Source organism: Nuphar pumila, chromosome 16 (assembly GCF_984573655.1).
Source record: "Nuphar pumila chromosome 16, dmNupPumi1.hap1.1, whole genome shotgun sequence".
Lineage (NCBI taxonomy): Eukaryota > Viridiplantae > Streptophyta > Magnoliopsida > Nymphaeales > Nymphaeaceae > Nuphar > Nuphar pumila.
In genome coordinates this window covers 61,872,304-61,888,554 of record NC_143264.1, presented here as the reverse complement: position 1 = coordinate 61,888,554, position 16,251 = coordinate 61,872,304, and the positions used below count along the sequence as shown (strand labels likewise).

General features: G+C 34.7%; 1 long non-coding RNA gene across 1 annotated transcript in view; it reads right to left on the bottom strand.

Moving 5' to 3' along the window:
• Nucleotides 1-525: 525 nt before the first annotated feature.
• The window catches only part of LOC149813332 (uncharacterized), a 29,574-nt gene continuing 13,848 nt past the window's right edge, over nt 526-16,251 (bottom strand). The window contains exons 2-3 of the long non-coding RNA XR_016428346.1: nt 4,364-4,527; nt 526-966 (exon numbers count right to left, since the gene is read on the bottom strand). This is a non-coding gene — a long non-coding RNA (uncharacterized LOC149813332). The remainder of the gene's footprint in view (nt 967-4,363; nt 4,528-16,251) is intronic.

Genomic DNA, 16,251 nt, shown 5'->3' with positions numbered 1-16,251 from the left:
ATACAATAATTATACTTACGATTGTAAATCTCAACTATTTACGTACGCCTCAATTGTCTTAACCCTTAAATAAATTTCATCTTTTGCATTTTTATATGTGATATCTCCTAGAGTAATAACTTCAATCGGGTTGTGTTTAAAGTTGATTCAGTACAATATTTGAAACAGTTGGTAGATGAACTCGTTGATACATTACTCTCGAGAGTCATATAAAACTTTATACAAATGAAAATTTTTAATTTTTTTTTAAAATTTTGAGTTTTGGGAAAGTTTTAAAAAGGTTAGATATTTTAAGGATGTTACAGGATGCTATAAAATACAAGCCCTCTTGCTTGCGCATGCTGAGAAACCCCTAGAGATTTGATTAGTACAAAATTCCAACTCTCATAGGCATATCTGAGAATTGGATAAAATTTGAGATAACCAGAGAAAAGCTCAGAACTCTACGAGGCCTCTTATGAATATAATTAACCAGAAACTTGAAAGAGATAATATCTCAATATCTTCCCAATGAAGTTGCCACAAATATCACTCTAAAAAGTATTTTTTTTTCTGTACATGCCAAAAAAAAATTAAAGAAATTTATTTGGATGGTATATCCCAGGATTACTATATTGATACTCCCATGGAAAGAAACAAAAAATGCAAGAAAGTTAGAGACAATGATTACTTATCTAGTTTCTTTTGTTCTAAATCCAACTGTTCTTCAAGTTCACGCTCCAGCTGCTTGATCTTATCCTTAAATGTTCTCTGCTATGCTATGATGTAATCCAGATTTTCCTTCAGCTTGATCGCCTTTTCATTTGCATTTTGCACTTTGCACTGCAACCTCCACTATATGTTCAACATGCTGAATCTAAATGGCTTGAAGCACTCAAGAACTATATAAGCATCCAATATAGTCTTACCTTACTAGAAATACACGGACAACAATTTCTAATAACATGAAAACAAGAAAAGGATCACCTGTAGTGTCAATAACAAATAGAGAAAAAAACAATCAGGTGTCATATTGTTTACAGATTTATTCAAACTTGGTAAACAACAATACAATGCTGGTCAAGACTTATTAGTCCAGCATTCACTTCAATTGGAACCAAAGTCTAGGTCTTAGACAAATGGCCCAATAGAACCAAGTTTTCAAAAACACACAAACTCGTATGAATTGGAAGTTCACTAACAGTAGTCATACACACAAAACATGTAAAAAAATCTATTCAAGTTTGGCTACATAAAAAACGATTAAAAAAAATACAAGTTTCATATGTCCAAAATACATTAAGAGAGACATAGAGACATCTAACCAGGACATCAACACCCCAAAAACCATAAACTAAATTTCATGATTTCAGATGACAACTGGATGTTTCATCTGATAAATAACTTGTTGCCTTGACTTCTTGAGATAAAACTATCGTTGTTTAGTTTTTTAACATATATGAAGGACTCAGGCAACTACATGAGGAACTTGTAGGTATTATAAGAAGTTAGCATAGTGCATAGTCTGTGAAAAATAGTAGAGAAAACCTAAATAGTTTAAGATGCTAACTGGTTTTGGTATGCTATACTATTAGTGTTCTCAGAAGTCACTTTTTGTCTCTAACAAATTTTATTGATTGATAGAATGAAAAACTAAAAGCCACCCACGATGAACATTTACCTGATGCTAACCTATAAGATCAAACCCTCCAATGAAAATCGTACATTCATTACATGCCTAATGATAATAAAAAAATACAATAAACCTTAAAAACCTAATTAAACATTCATGTTCTTTAAAAAATAAACTAAATAAAAAACTTAAATCTTTAAAAAATCATGCATTATGCCAATTGAAAAAAAATTGAATATAACCCCTAAAATCAAAACAAGCACTCATTTATGATTTTAAAAAAATGAAAGAAATAAAGAGGAAGAAGATGACCTAACCTAATGTGGGAAGGGCGGTGGCCAGCAGCAGTAGCTAGGGGCTGCCGTGAAAGGAGGTGGCCCGGCAGTGGAGTGACCAGTGGTCGGCAAAACAAAACCGAGGGAGAGAGGGATTCAAGTGAGGGAGGGAGCAGACTGGAGGGAGGGGAGGGCCGGCGGCGGCTCCATAGAGGGTGGTCAGAATTCAGCATTGGGTGGGTGGCATACGGGGTGGGGTCATGATGGTCGATGATGGTGGCGTGGTGGGAGGTGGCGTCGACAAGAAGAAATGAGAGACAGGGTTAGAGAGAGAGAGAGAAAGATTGGGGTCGTGGAGAGGGTCGATGTTGATGATGGAAGTGATCGACGGCTTGATAGGTAGAGGATTAGAAAGAGAGAAATATAAAAGGGGTCCGTCAAGCCCCTGTTATAGACTCTATAACGATGACATAACTATTGTCGTTATAAATTTAAACTCTATAACGACACGATCCATATCTCGCTGTTATTGATCTATATATAACAACGAGATCTTCTGGTTGTTAAATATAATCGTAACGTATTTTAACGATCAAATAATATCACCATTATACATATATCGTTAACGGCTAGACGTGTGCAGGGGCAAGGCATATTCAGCTCGTCGTTATTGATAAGCTAATAATGGCAAATTTCATGACCGTAGTAGAATAATAACGATAAGATATTTATGTCCCTGTTATTACTTATCAATTAATGATGACAAAAATATCATTGTTATTGTGTTATCAATAGCTCCAAGATTTTGTCTTGCTGAAAAAGAGTTGTTGCTATTAACCCTCATCCTTGTAGTGAACTATTTTGAGTCCTCAAAACAGTCATACAACATGCTACAAAATGTTATATATGTATGTATATAAAGGAAAGCCTACAAAATGGGCAGGGTGCTAAATGAAACATGCTTTTGGATTTTCAATATTTTTTTGAAAATTCTGACCCGATGTGATTTATATACTTGTTTTTATATAAATCACTTCATGGACCATTTGATCCCGATGCATGGATAGATTTTATAAGGTTTGAAAAATCAACTGCCTACAATTTTCATAAATTTTTGAGGCTCCAAATACTATTTTTTTCATCCAAAATGCATGATCAAAATTCCTGAAAATCCAATAGCGTATTTCATTTAGCATTGCGGTCATTTTATAAGTTATATATTTATTATAGTGTTTCTTACATCAAATGGGCCAAATTCAGTGCCATGGACTAGGGGTGGTTTCGTTTGTTTCACACCTCTACTAAATGGGTAATTGACATTTTCCCATGGTTATCTGCAATTCTGCATTGTTGCTCAAGGAAAGAGTAGGGTGAGAGTGGCAAAATTCATGGTTTATTTCACACTAAAAAGAAATCAATTTGGCAGATAGCATGAGAAGGGGTTTCACTCCTTCAACCACCATCATACCCCAGCAGATTAAGCTGCTACAGGACCACCCACAATAGTACCATTAAAGGATCACAGTTAGAGGGAGAGAGCTCATTGACGATTAACGGCGGAACAAGCATAATAATATCGTAAAGGAACGCTACTCTATCTCCTGCTACTCAGACGATATCGATGGGCCCAGGCACCCAGCACAATATTACAGTAAAGGATCCTTTACATAACTCGAAATATATGGAGAGCTTGATCATAATGGCATCATTGCTGTCAGGTTTTTGTCGGTAGAAAAATTTACGAAAAACACTGAATTGTTTTTTTTTCTAACATTGATTCTGAACCAGAATTGAAATCGGCCAATTCCCTGAATTGTTTTGAAAACTGATTCAGGGTGAATCTATCCCTACCAACGAAACCTCAACGGAAAACTCCACAATAAATCATAGCAAATTGTTTTTCAGGAAAATCTGAAAATATATGGAATCTAAAAAAAAAGAAGAAAATATGCAAAAATGTGAAGAGATAAAGAAAATAGGAAAAGCAAAGAATTGTTTCTAACACGAGCATAGAATTTTTCACAAACCCGCGAAGGCTCCGTCCGGGACGACGGTGCCGGTAACAACATAAAATCACACACGGTCTTAAAAAAGTGATATCTTTGAGAGTATCTTAGCGTTATAAAGATTTTTACCATTTTTTTTATTATACCATAGCAATAAAAGCGTGATCTTTTCAGAATATCAATCGCTGTTTGTAGCCTGGAACTAAATCAGATTAATATAAGAAAACCAAATTAAATTGATAAGATATATACATTTAGACTTTTAAATATCTAATTGGACATCAAACTATTTATAATTTTCCAGTGAAGGTGGTATCCCATGTGGTAAGTGGGTTCCTGTGTCAAGCTGAAAGCCCGTGAACGAATCCCTCTGCCACATGGGGCGGCTGGGGTCAGCCTAACCCCAGCTTGCCTTTCAAAAAAAAAAAAGAAATAAATTAAAAAGAGGATTAATTGGTGGTGGGGCTTACTTGGTGCGGGCAAATCTAGGAGGGTAGATGGACGTCCAATATTACGAGCTCTGCCCCTTGAAGTTGTGCAGACACCATCCCAAATTGGTTTTGTTCTCTTCAAATGGTTTGCTCACCGCCGCTATATGTAAACTCTCTCTGCCTCCCGTCTGGATCTCATCCTCCTGCATATACGCAGTGTCAGAAAATTAAGATATATATATATATATATATATATATATATATATATATATATATATATATATATATATATATGATAAGTATTGGCTATTAATGAAGGTCCAGAACTATAATGAGTAGATATCACTTTTTTCTTCAAAAAATATTGATTTTTTTGTAAATCAAATGTTATGGATGTGATCTACCTGGTTTGTTTAGTAAAAAAAACTTGTTTTGAATAATGTGATTATGACAATTATTAGGTTTTCAAAGGGGTTCAAAAATCAACAGCCCACAATATGTCAAAACTTCATAACTCAAAAGATCACATTTTTATAGCATAAAAGCGCTATCCAAAGCTTGATCCTTAGTAAACAAACCATGCTGAGCAGATTTGTGTGGTTAGATTGAGTCACTTGCACCTATGATTTCTAGCTCATTAGTTTAGTACCTTCATTAATAACCATTATATATATATATATATATATATATATATATATATAGAGAGAGAGAGAGAGAGAGAGAGCCGAAAAGCGATCAACGTTACTTAAAAGTGAAACTCAACAAAGTGTTGAGACCCACAAGCACAAACACAACATAACATGAGAACACCAATAACACAAAACAGAACACTCATAGAGGACCACAAACATCTATATGAGGATCGGTTTGTGGCAGAGGCAGGTCTTTGAGATATATGCGTAAGATAGCATACACATCAGCCAAGACCCTATGGGTCAAACGGTTAAGGTTGAACAAGACATCCCGAAAAGTAGCATCATTTCTGGCCATCCATATGAACCACCACACTGTAAACAACCAAACTCTCCAAATAGTCCTCCACTTCTTTTCGCATCTACTTATAGCAGAGCCGAGGATAAGATCTAACGCAAAGCAACCCTCCCGCACAACAACTGATGGAGCCCTCCAAGTTTTAGAAAACAATTCTTGAAACACTTCACACGACCAGAAAAGGTGTTGTGTAGTTTCTTCAACCTGTCGACAAAGCACACACCAACTGAGAAACTGAAAACCCATCCTCTTGATAGTGTTATGGGTCTGTATTCGGTCATGAAGAATCAACCAAGCCAATACCTTGGTCCTCGGAGATGGTCCCTTCGCCCATAGAGCATTGTTGAAGATCCAGCCCTGACCTGAAGGCAGAAGAGAACGGTAGACCTTGTGGACTTGGAAAACTCTCGCATTCGAGACTGCCCATTGAAGCCAAGATCTGTCTACCCCTACGTCCAAATCCCTGTCAAGAAACAAACGCAATGCCCTAAACCACATTTTCCTCAAATGCGATGTGTATGGTCCACGAGCCCCCCGGCGAACAGCAAGCGAATCGATTAGACCATATTTTAGCCGTAGGAAGTTTGTGCATGCATCCTGTGACGTATGAGCCAACCAGCACTGTTTCACAGCCAATGCCACACTCCTTTTACGCAAAGCAAAAATTCCTAAGCCAGCCATAGTCTTTGGCATAACGATGGAGTCCCATCCCACCAAGTGCCTCTTATAAGGTCCATTTACACCACGCCACAAAAACTTTGACAAGACGCGCTTCAGTTGGTGCTCAACATTGACAGGCATGACACAGACCGACATGAAAAATTCTGAAATTGCTGACAAAACATGCTTGATCAAAGTAATTCTGCCCGCAAGAGACAAATATCTTGCACGCCAAGACTGGAGCTTAAGACACACCTTGTCAACAACGGGTGCCCATGATGTTTTAGAGGTTGACTTGACTTGTAGGGGGAGGCCCAAGTACTTGATCGGCAACGGCCCTATTGCGCAGTTGAAAATTTTTTCCACTGTATTTTGACTAGTCGGATCGCCATTCATAAGCGTGATCGAACACTTATTTTCATTTAGCTTCAGCCCAGACAACGCTGCAAAAAACATGAGAATAAGCCTAACGCGAAGCATCTGCTGTATTGAAGCCCTTCCAAAAACTAGCATATCGTCTGCATATTGTATAATATGACCAGAAAAGCCTTGGATATCCAATGACTGTAAGAAGCTCCTTGTCTGCGCGCGTCTAAGAATCACTGCAAGTCCTTCTACCACTGTATTAAACAAAAGTGGAGATAGCGGACATCCCTGCCGTAAGCCCCGCCGCAAAGAAAATTGCTCACCCTTTACCCCGTTAATGGACACCATGGCTTGTGCATTGGTAATAAGCTCTGACACCCATCTGAAAAAACGGCTACCGAATCCCATGTGATTCACCACTTGCGACAGAAAAGGCCAGTACACAGAATCATATGCTTTATTAAAATCAAGCTTCAACACGAAGTAAGGAGTCCGACTCGCATGCATGGAGTGAATGACCTCTAAAGCCGAAATATATGCTTGTTGAACTCTTCTATTAGGAATAAAAGCAAACTGAAAAGCAGAAAAAAGATTAGATGCCACCAATTTTAGTCTTGAGGCTAATACCTTTGCGACTATACGATACAAGGCTCCCATTATGGAAATGGGACGAAAGCGCATAATATCTGTGGCAGCGCTTTCTTTTGGAATAAGAGAGATTAATCCGACATGACACTGCCTAGACAGTCTAGAGTTACGATGAAACTCATCCAGCACTGTACACAAATCACTCTTCACTACTCTCCAAAATACTTTGAAAAAATCTACAGGGAAACCATCTACTCCCGGTGCCTTCCAACCCGACAAATCCTTAATTGCGTTCATGATTTCTGCTTCTGAAAACCTACGTTGCAAGGTTAAGACCTGATCCGGTTGAAGAGAAAGAAATAACTCATGCCCAATATTACCCCCTGTATTTGGCGGAATAGAATAAAGCTTCTCGAAATAATCGGAGACCGCTGGCACAAGATTCTGGCCTTCCCACAACACCTTGTCAATTGTGATCGATTGAAGGATACTTCGTCTAAACCGATCAGAAGCAAAAGAATGGAAAAAACAAGTATTTTCATCCCCTGCTGCCAACCATTTCACCCGAGCACACTGCTTCCACTTCAACTCCTCTTTTAGCCTCCAACGTTTCAATAACATTGTCTAGTCAGCAAGTCTGCTTTGCAACCCCTGCAGTTGCACGTCCGACAACCCTTCGGTGAAAGATAATAGGTTGAATAGTGATGAGATCTCTGCCTCACATTCAGCCATCTCGTGAAACTTACTCACAGACCGCCTTTGCAACCAAAGTTTAATATCCTTCGATAGGCGCGAAAGCTTCTTTTGATATCGGATAGCAGCCTTGTCTTCATGAACCCTCAAACCCCAAGAGCCCTCAACCACTAAATGAAACTCTTGTTCAGTTAACCACCACTGCTCAAAAGAAAAGCGATGAACTGATCTAAAGCCTCCTCCCCATTGCACGATCACCTGACCATGGTCGGACACGGTTGGGGCAAGAATCCACCCCTTTATATCTGGGATGATCTCAAGGAGTCCGAGTGAAATTAAGACTCTATCTAGCACCCTACTGAAATTCCACTAGAGGGGGGGTGAATAGTGAAATACGATGCAGATCGATAAAATAAAAAATAAGGCAATAAGGCACAACACAATAAACACAGGATTTATACTAGTTCGGTCGAGTTACTGACCTACATCCAGTCCCCAAGTAAAACACTTGAGCCTACCACTATAACATCCGAGTCACCGGATAAATAGTACAACACCCTCTTCCTCAGAGGTCTACTTCTCTCAACAGAGAAGGGAAACACCCTCTTCCTCAGAGGTCTACTTCTCTCAACAGAGAAGGAAAAACACCCTCTTTCACAGAGGTCTACTTCTCTCAACAGAGAAGGGAAAAACACCCTCTTTCACAGAGGTCTACTTCTCTCAACAGAGAAGGAATACAACAGAGATCAGAAAGTTACAACACTTTCCTATAGAACCTTCAGAATGATATGCAGAGTATGAATGCACGTATGAAGATTCTCAGAATGATCTTTTTCTTTTCTTACACACTCTTGTATTTTTCTAAGAGCTTTTGTTGACTTTTTCTCTTTCTTTTTCTCTTTCTTTTTCTAAGCTCTTTTCTTAGAGTGTCGAGCAGGAAATTTTCTCGTTGAATGCTTGCTTGTCTTTTCACACTGTTGTGTTTGTATATATATAGTCTTTAGAAAACTAGTCGTTGTCTTTTTGAAATGATTGTCCTTTTGGGATATGAGAAGTCAGGTCATTTCAAAAACAACTTAGTGTGAAAAAGATAAGTGTACTATATTGCTTTTTCAAAAAGTCTTCTTTCCATACGAAGCATTTTTGGAGTACAATATTCGTTGGTGTATTTTAAATGAGTTATTCTTTGTATTAGGTCTTTTCTCATAATAAATGTTCTGTAGTATTTTTTAACATTGAAGTGTAGTTTATCATGCAGTTTTGTCTTTACTCAATTTAATGGTTTGTAGTACATTGAACGTTGGAATATATTCTATCATGTAATTTTGTCTTTACTCAATTTAATGAATATTAGTATATTAATATTTTTCTTACAAGTCGTCACTTATAATAAATATATGTAAGTGTGATAAATGTTTGTTGAGTACTTTATTTATAAATGGTCATTTCTTAAAAGCTTTTTGGAATAGTATTTAATGTTTACAGAAGGAATGATGACTTTAAGTAAGTCGACATTCTTGAGTATGGGTTTTATTTATAAATAAATAGTCATTTCTCAAATGCTTTTTGAGGTGGCATTTAATGCTTACAGAAAGAAATGGTCATTTCTTATTTTAATAAAATAATATTTATTTTCTCAAATCGTCAATTCTAAAATGAATGGTTGTGAAGTACACTAAATGCTTGAGTAATACTTATATTACAAATAGTCATTTCTCAAATAAATGCTTGTGTATTATCTTTTCATAATTTGTCTTTTCTTACATAAATGTTTATGTATTATGAACAAAAATTTCTTACGTAAAAATTTGTGTATTATGAACTAATGCATTTTGTCTTTTCTTACATAAATGCTTATGTATTATGAACTAATACATCTTTTCACATTTTGTCTTTTCTTACATAAATGCATATGTATTATGAACCAAAATTTCTTACGTAAATGTTTGTGTATTATGAATTAATTCATTTTGTCTTTTTCTTTCATATTTGAAATCATTAGCTTTTATATCTTTTCAAGTTGTCTTTTTCATAAATGCATGTTAGAAGGTACAATTAATGCTTTTGAAATCATGAGATATTATATCTTGTCAAAATGTCTTTTTCATAAATGCTTGTAAGAAAGTACAATTAATGCTTTTGAAATCATGAGCTATTATATCTTGTCAAAATGTCTTTTTCATAAATGCTTGTAGGAAGTACAATGATTTGTTTCAAAAAGGTGTTTTTAAAATGCTACAATATACATAACGTATCCTTTTATGAAAGCTTAACTTTTTGTAAATAAATGGCTTGTATGATTTCAAAGCATATAGTCTAATATGAAATATGCATGCTTCTGAAGGTTCTGTTACATATGACTCTAAAGAAGAAAAAAGTCTTCATCTTGAGGAAGCCGATCTTCTTGAATAATCTTTATGAATGTATGGCCCATCAAGCTTTTTCTTCAAAGTAGTATGATTGCATCAAATAGTTGCACTTGATCAAGTTGTCTTCACTCTTCTTAAGTGAAATAACCTTGCATCAAATACTCGTTAAATACATAGCACATCATATCCAGTCATAATATAACATATTCAGTTTCACATATGAAAGCATATCATATTTATCATATCTCATGAAAGCATATCATGTATTTATCATCTATCATATATATGCATCATGAAAGCATATCATATTTATCATGTATCATCAAAACATAGTTTCTCAACATTCTCCCCCTTTTTTATGATGACAATATATGCTCCCCCTGTCACTAAGCCATATATATTATGATGATTTAAATATGATATCATAAATAAAAAATGCATGGAAATAGTAATCATAAAAAACACCAGAATTAACATAAAAAAAGTTTGTGTATACTTCATGTGTATGAGATAAAGAGTTAAATGTTTTTCTCCTACATAGGAGAGGTAGGTTTTCTCTCCCCCTTTGTCATTGACAAAAAGGTGGGATCAGAGTCGAAGAGTTAATATTATGGACCAGGTTGAAGCAAGTTGAAGACAACAAGTCAAGAAATGGATTTCAAATAATACATGGGGCGATCCATTGTTTTGAGACAGAGTAAAGAAGGAAGTGAGCTCAATTCATATGAGAGAGATGAATAGAGATAAAGTCAAGCTGAAAAGACATAATGAGAAATTTTAAGTTGGGCGTATGAAGAGAGTGATGACATACATGGATTTTCAAATAAGACATGGATAGAGAAGAGGACAAAAATAATTAATGAGTGATATGAGATTAAAGAGATAAAGAAATGTCATGATTGCTTATTTAATATATAAATAGTTTTTATGGATAGACATGAAAGGAAATAGGTCATAGGGTGATCATGTGATGTGTTCTTTGAAAGATATGACATTTTTGAAAGAAAAGAATGACTTAAAAAATGTTTCATGATTAATGTGTTTTCATATTTGTAATTTTTATGAGTATACGTAAATATGAGGACACATTTTGACTTTGACTAGTGGTAAGAGAAATGATGAGACAAGAAGGAGAAAGAGTTAAAAATATATAAGAATTGAAATAAAAATAGACATGTAGGAGTTGGATTCAAAAATCTAAAATATATAATAAAAAAAATGTATTTGAGAGATGAAATGAGGAGACAAAAAATATTTATGAGTGAAGAGTAATAATTGCTTATATAAGAAGTATTTTTATGGATATGCGTGGAAGGAGTAAAAGTAGACATAAAGAAGGGTGATACGAATTTGTAGAGAGATAAGAGTGGTCATAAAGGACAACAAACACTTGATGTATGATATAAAGTAAAATTATGATTGATAGGAATTGATGTTTTGCTTGAAGAACATAGTTTTTGAAAAAGATAAATTGTAAGAGGTCAAAGATCACGGATGGAGTCTCACTTCGTATGAGATAGAGAGAGAAAAAAAATGGTACTAATAGTACTTATGAGAATAAAAAACTGAAGGACAAGTTTTTCAAATAATTTTTAATAAAAGGTGTGAAGGATGAAAGGATGATAATAGATTGTACTTAGGGTATGATATAACAGATGATGTAGTAAGATTTTACGTGAAATATGACAGCTTGATTTTGAAAAAGGTGGTGAAGAAAATAAGACGGATAAACACTCGATTTATTTAACATAAAGTTTAGTGAAGTGTCTTAATAGGAGGAAAGGAAGTCATGAAAAGGGATATATCACTTGAAAAAATAACATAAGTGAGAAACACAATATCATGTTGAATCTCGGATAGCTTATCGTAAGAGAGGTTTTCACAAGAAGACAAAAGTGATAAAAGGTGTTATGAGATGAGTGATGTGAACAGAGTCATGATAGCTTTACTTAATATTAATTTTTCTTATGGATATGAGTGAAAAGAAAATAGGACAAGGAGTTATTATTGATGTGTACTTGAAAGATGACAAGTTGAAAGACATAAAGAATGTGTCATGATGAATGTGTTTTTATGAGTGTTTAGAGTATACGTGAATATAGTTTGACTTTGAATAGTTAAAAAAAATACATATATAAAAAAAAACATCGATAAGAAAAAAAAATAAGATTTTAATAGAACTCATAAGAAGTTTTAGTCTTAATAAATGTGATTAATTATAAGTCACTTAGTTTGCATATTCCTAATTCTCTTCTAATTCGTGTAAAGTCTTCATGTTTCAAAGGTTTAGTGAAGATGTCTGCTAATTGTTGATTAGTGGGTATGAATTTGAGTTTAATTATGTTGTTTAAGACTTGTTCTCTTAAAAAGTGGTGTCTAATTTGAATGTGTTTAGTTTGAGAGTGTAAAATAGAAAAGTTTTAAGTCTCGTACCACGCACGAGGTGATTGTTTTAATCCATATAAAGCACGTTTTAGTTTAAAAACATGATCAGGAAATTATTCATTTTCAAAACCTGGAGGTTGTTTTACATAAACTTGTTCATTTATAAAACCATTTAGAAAAGCACTTTTAACATTCATTTGATATAGTTTAAAATCCATATAGCTTGCATATGCTAAAAACATTCTTATAGATTCAAGTCTAGCAACAGGAGCAAATGTTTTATCAAAGTCAATACCTTCCTCCTGATTGTATCCTTGAGCCACTAGCCTTACCTTGTTTCTTACAACATTACCTGATTCATCCAGCTTATTTCTGAAGATCCATCTTGTCCCAATGATTTGATGATCTTTTGGTTTTGGTACAAGATCCCACACATCATTTCTTTGGAACTGGTTAAGTTCTTCAGTCATTGCTAGCATTCAGAACTCGTCTATGATGGCTTCATCAATCTTTTTAGGTTCAAGTTGAGAAATGAAGGCCATATTTGCAATATGTTCCAACTGAGCTTTTGTTTGAACCCCCTTGGTCAGGTCTCCCAAAATCTGCTTTTGAGGATGATCTCTGATTTCAGCAAATGTTCTTTGATGATCATCTTTATTAGATTCAGCTGTGTTATCTAAAAGAAAATCTGTACTTTCAAGATCATCATCATTAGTCTTATTATGAACAGATTGACCAATAGATTCATTAAAACTGACATGCATAGATTCTTCAATAGTATTAGTACTCTTATTGAAAACTCTGTATGTTTTACTATGACTTGAATATCTTAGAAATATGCCTTCAACAGATTTATCATCAAATTTATCAAGGCTATTTTTTGTGTTCAGGATAAAGCATTTGCACCCAAAGACTTTAAAGTAGTCTATTCTTGGAGTTCTGTCATAGAATAATTCATAGGGAGCTTTATTCAACAAAGGTCTAATAAGTACTCTATTTGAAATATAGCATGCAGTATTAACAACTTCATCCAAAAATATTTAGCAAGATTGTTATGTTGAAATATAGTTCTAGCAGATTCTTGAAGGGTTCTATTCTTTCTTTCTACTACACCATTTTGAGGTGCAGCTCTAGGAAAGGCAAAGTTATGTGAAATACCATGCAAGTTACAAAGAAAATTATTATCAAATTCTCCTTCATGGTCACTACGAATTTTAACAATTGAAGAGGATTTTTCATATCGTAATTTTTTCATAAAATTTCAATTTCACAAAACGTATTACTTTTGTTTTTCAAAAATATTACCCAAGTGAATCTTGAGTAATCATCAATAATGACAAAAGCATATTTATTATGATTAAGACAAGCTACCCTAGAAGGACAAAAAGGATCCAGGTGGAAAAGCTCTAAAGGTCTTTTACTTGACACAACATTCTTTGATTTGAAGGATGATTTTGACAATTTTCCTAATTGACAAGCATCATAAAAAATAGTCTCTTTTAAATGGTATTTTAGGTAACCCACGAACCAAGTTATTTTTAGCCATTTTAGAGATATATTTAAAGTTAACATGTCCCATTCTCATATGCCATAAATTTTGAGAGCCATTATTTGCTTATGAGACAATGTTCAGTTATATTATATAAGTATAATTCATATACATTATTTTTCTTTATACCTTTTAAAACAATATTTTCGTTTGTGTCCACTATGAGGCATGCATCATGTTTAAAACTGACATTTATATCCTATGTCACACATTTGACTGATGCTTAAGAGATTGTGTTTTAAACCTTTAACAAGGAGAACGTCTTTGATAAGAGGTTTATTGATATTACCAATATTGCCAATACCAATTATCAAACCTTTGTTGTTATCTCCAAAGGTGACGGTTCCTCCTTCTTTATGATGAAGAACAGCAAAAAGATCTGGATGTCCTGTCATATGTTTTGAACATCCACCGTCTGATATCCATCTGTTCTTCTTTTTCAATGCCTGCAATAGATCAAGTAGAAACTCTTTTTGGTACCCGATCGGGTCCTTTTTTGTTAGATTTTGGAACCCATATCCACTTTGATTTGAGTTTATCTATAATCTTAGAGGAGTGCATGGAATTGAAATTATAATACTCCTGCTTAGGTTCAATAGAACCTTTGACAAAAGTGGTATTTTGATTCGTACAAGAAGGTTTACTATAATGAGAGTAACTAATACCATTCTTGTAAAAAGAGAATTTTTTAGAGGAAAGAAGTTTGTCCAGGTTCTCTTTTCCTTTGGTAAACTTGAAAATTGTTTTCATAAGGTTTTCAGTTTTACTTTTTAATTCTGAAATTTCTACTTGAAGATTTTTAGTCTTGAAGCTAGTAGAAGTGATTTCAGAAGTGAGCATAAAATTTTTCTTTTTCAACTCAGAATTTTCAATACTGAGTTTTTCATTTTTCTGGAAAAGCTCTAAATTCTCGGATTTTAAAACTTTGTTTTTGAGAATTATTTTTCTGGATTCTTTAAAAAGTTCTTGAAAAGCATTTTGAAGTTCTTCAAAAGAAAAGTCAGAAGTTTCACTTACAGAGCTTTCTTCTACCATGAAGCACATGTTTGCAGTTTCAGCTTCATCATCACTTGACTCTTCACTAGTGGATGGTTCTGAATCATCCCATTGAGCATGTAGAGCCTTTTTCTTGAAGAACCTCTTCTTTGGTTCCTCGATTTTGGACTTTCTTTTTAGGAGAGGACAGTCACGTCTTACGTGAGCTGACTTGTTGCATTGATAGCACATAGTCTCTTCTTTTTTATCTTGCTTTTCTTTGAGCTTTTTGGAAAACCTGTCTTTTCGCATGAAGCGTTGGAATCTTCGGGTAAGAAGAGCATTTTCATAATCTTTTTCTAAATCATCATCCTCTGAGAGAGTTGGGAAGGCAAGATTTTTCTGTGTAGATTGTTCTTCTTCCCTTTTTTCTTTCATATAAACTTCATAGGCCATAAGATTTCCTATTAAGTCATCCAAGGTGAGTTTGGATAGGTCTTGGGCTTCTTCAATGGCCGTAGTCTTTTTCTCCCAATCTGAAGTAAGAGATCTCAACACCCTTTTTACCTTGTCAGTCTGGGAATAAATTTCTCCCAGTGATTTACGATCATTTGTGATGTTGGTGAATCTTGTGAACATTTCAGTAATGGTTTCATCTTTGATCATTCTGAATAGTTCATATTTACGAACCAAAGATGAGATCTTAGTTTCTTTTACTATGTTTGTTCCCTCATGAATAACTTCCAGAGAATGCCAAATATCATGAGCAGAATCACAAATGGATATTCTGTTAAACTCATTTTGGTCTATGGCACAGTACAGAGCATTCATGGCTTTTGCATTTAAGTTTGTCATTTTTCTTTCTTCATCAGTCCATGAAGAGTAGTCTGATGTAGGAGAAGAATATGGACATTCTACGATATTTCATACAGCAAAATCAACAGACTTGAGAAATATGATCATTCTACATTTCTAGTAGCCATAGTTAGTGCCATTAAAAAAAGGAGGGCGAGATGAGTGTTGATCTTCAATATCACGAGCATAAGAAGTTGATGCCATTTTTGTGCCAGAAGACTTGTTATGTCGAAACCAGCAGAACCTGCTCTGATACCAAATGAAATTCCACTAGAGGGGGGGTGAATAGTGAAATACGATGCAGATCGATAAAATAAAAAATAAGGCAATAAGGCACAACACAATAAACACAGGATTTATACTGGTTCGGTCGAATTACTGACCTACATCCAGTCCCCAAGTAAAACACTTGAGCCTACCACTATAACATCCGAGTCACCGGATAAATAGTACAACACCCTCTTCCTCAGAGGTCTACTTCTCTCAACAGAGAAGGG